Genomic DNA, 2,976 nt, shown 5'->3' on the forward strand with positions numbered 1-2,976 from the left:
GTTTTAATTTGCATTTCACTGATAGTTAAGGATGTTGAACATTTTTAAATATTTCTCAGCTCTTTGCCTTTCATCTTTTAAGAACTCTCTGTTTAGTTCTATACTTCATATTTGATGTTTATTTCTGGGGTTTGGATGTTCAGTTTGGTTTTTTTATAGTTCTTTGTATATTCCAAATACTAGTCCTCAATCAGATGTAAAATTTGTAAAAAGAAAAAAAAACTCCTGTTCTGTAGGCTGTCTCTTTTTTCAAATGATAATGTCCTTTGCTGTACATAAAGAGTTTCACTTCATGAGGTACCATTTATTAATGCTGGAACTTTTGTAGTCTTATTCAGAAAGTCTTTCCTGTGCCAATGAGTTTAAGTCTATTCCCTACTTTATCTTCTCTCAGATTCATGGTATCTGGTATCATGTTAAGCTTGATCCATTTGCAGTTGAGTTTTGTGCAGGGTAGTACATAGGAACTACTTTCATTCTTCTATGCATAGCCATCTAGACTGATCAAAATCGTTTGTTGAAGGTGTTGTTTTTCTCTAGTGTGTACATTTCGCATCTTTGCTAAATGTCAGATGGTGTCTGGGAGTGTGTAGTCTTATGTCTGGGTCTTCAATCTTATTGATCAACATCTCTGTTTTTATGCAAATACCATGCTGTTTTTGTTGTTATGGCTCTGTAAAAACAACTTGAAATTTGCAGTTGAGATACATTCTGCAGTTCTTTTATTATTCAAAATTGTTTTTTTCTATCTAGAGTTGTCTATGTTTCTGTGTGAGACATGATTATTTTCTCAAAATCTGTGAATTTTTTCTTCTCTTTTTTTTCTACCTTTCTTTTCTTTCTCTGTTTCTTTCTTTCTTTCTTTCTTTCTTTCTTTTCTTTCTTTCTTTTTTTGGCTTCTGCAGCTTTTATTTTTGCGTGTAAACCACTGGGGGAGTCTTGATGGTGGGCACCCTAGAGATTACACTGGAGTTCCAACTGCTCCAGACAGTAACTGGGAAGTCAGGTGACAGAAACAATGATTCAGAGCAATCACATGATTACAAAGCTGGGGTCTCCATCAGGGTTCCTGGTGGTCAGGAATGGATGTCTAAGGAAGCAATGATATGGGAGGGGCAAGCACTGGGCCGGCCTTGAGCCGCCCAGGTGACATCAGGGACAGAGGACCTAAGCAGCTGGTGGCTCCAGTGATCTCCAATCCATGCTTTACTTGCCCAGGGGGTTCCTGAAGGACCTGCCAGCAAACTTGGCTTTCCTGCCCAGCTCTTCCTCGATTCTAAAGATCTGACTGTACTTGGCCAGGTGCTCAGATCGGCAAGGGGCACCAGTCTTGATCTGCCTAGTCCAGAGCCCCACCACCAGGTCAGTGATAAAGGTATCCTCAGTCTCCCCAGATCGATGGGACACCATGACGCCCCAGCCATTGGACTCGGTCAGTTTACAGACCTGCAGAGACTCAGTCACAGAGCCGATCTGGTTCACTTTGAGCAGGACGTAATTGTAGGACTTCTCGCCTGCAGCCTTGGCAATTCAATTAGAGTTGGTCACTGTGAGGTCATCAACCCCCCCACTCACACACACCTGGATGCCTGCACTAGCTGTGAACTTCTGCCAAGCATCCCAATCGTCCTGGTCAAAGGGGTTTTCAATGAATACCACTGGGTAGTCCTGGATGAAGGACTTGTACAGGTCAGCCAGCTGGTCGGGTGTGACGTACCTGTTGGGGTCATCTGAAGATTTGGAATCCAGATCATATTTGCCAGACCTGTAGAACTAGAAGGCAGCCACATCCATGCTGATGACAACCTGGTCAGTGTAGCCAGCCTTTGCAATTGCAGTCTTTAGCCACTCCAGTGCTTCTTTATTCTCCAGGATGTTAGGTTCGAATCCGCCCTCATTACCCACATTGGTGGCCTCCTTCCCATACTTCTCCTTGATGACATTCTTCAGGTTGTGGTAAACCTCTGCTCCAATGCACATGGCTTCCCGGAAGCAGGACGCCCTCACAGGCAGGATCATGAACACTTGCATGGCCAGCTTGCTGCCAGCATGAGAGCCGCTGATGAGCCCATTGAAAGCTGGAACTAGCAGGATGACTTCAGCATTGCCAGCCAAGTCAGCAATGTGATGGTAAAGGGGCACCCCCTTTTCCATGGCAGCAGCTTTGCAGACAGCCAGGGACACTCCTAGGATGGCATTTGCACCAAATTTAGATTTATTCTTGGTGCCGTCCATCTCGACCATCAGCTGGTCAATCTTCTCTTGCTCCACAACATTCAGCTGCTTGCTAACAAGAACAGGTGCAACAGGGTTATTGATGTGTTCAACAGCCTGTAAGACACCCTTCCCCATGAAGCAGCTCTTATCATTGTCTCGGAGTTCTAGAGCCTCGTAGCTGCTAGTGGACGCACCACAGCTCAGAAGAGACCTTTCATGGTGTACAGATCCGCCTCAACAGTGGGATGTCCACGGGAGTCAAAGATCTCTTTGGCATGGATCTTGAGAATAGACATGGTGAACTTTTGGCAGTCAGATGGCTGCGAAGGAAGGAAAGACGGTTCTGTAGACACTGAAGAGAGCGTTAAGGACCATGAATTTTTTTCTTAATGGTATTGCATTGACTCTGTAGATTGCTTTAGTAGGATGATCATTTTCACATTATTAATTCTACCAATCCATAAATATGCTGTTTCTTTCCATCTTCTGAAAAAATAAAATAATTAATAATAATAAATAAATAATCAGAATTCTTACTTGTAGACCTTTCCTGTTTGTATCCCCTTAATCATCTTCTGTTGTTTTACAGCTCTAGGTAAGACTTTGAACACTGTATTGAACAGGTATGGAGAAGTGAATATCTTTGCCTTTTTCATGATTACAGTACAAATGCTTCAAGTCTCTCCACATTTAGAATGGTGCTGTCGCCCTGGGACTGGAGCAGACACAGAGTCGGTCTGCTCCTGTCCTGTGGAGAAA

At 43.4% G+C, this 2,976-nt stretch overlaps 1 pseudogene; it reads right to left on the bottom strand.

Moving 5' to 3' along the window:
* Nucleotides 1-938: 938 nt before the first annotated feature.
* LOC114635591 lies at nucleotides 939-2,528 on the bottom strand (annotated as a pseudogene).
* Between the last annotated feature and the right edge of the window lie 448 nt (nucleotides 2,529-2,976).

This window comes from Grammomys surdaster, unplaced genomic scaffold (genome assembly GCF_004785775.1).
Source record: "Grammomys surdaster isolate TR1022 unplaced genomic scaffold, NIH_TR_1.0 113634, whole genome shotgun sequence".
In the NCBI taxonomy this organism is placed as follows: domain Eukaryota; kingdom Metazoa; phylum Chordata; class Mammalia; order Rodentia; family Muridae; genus Grammomys; species Grammomys surdaster.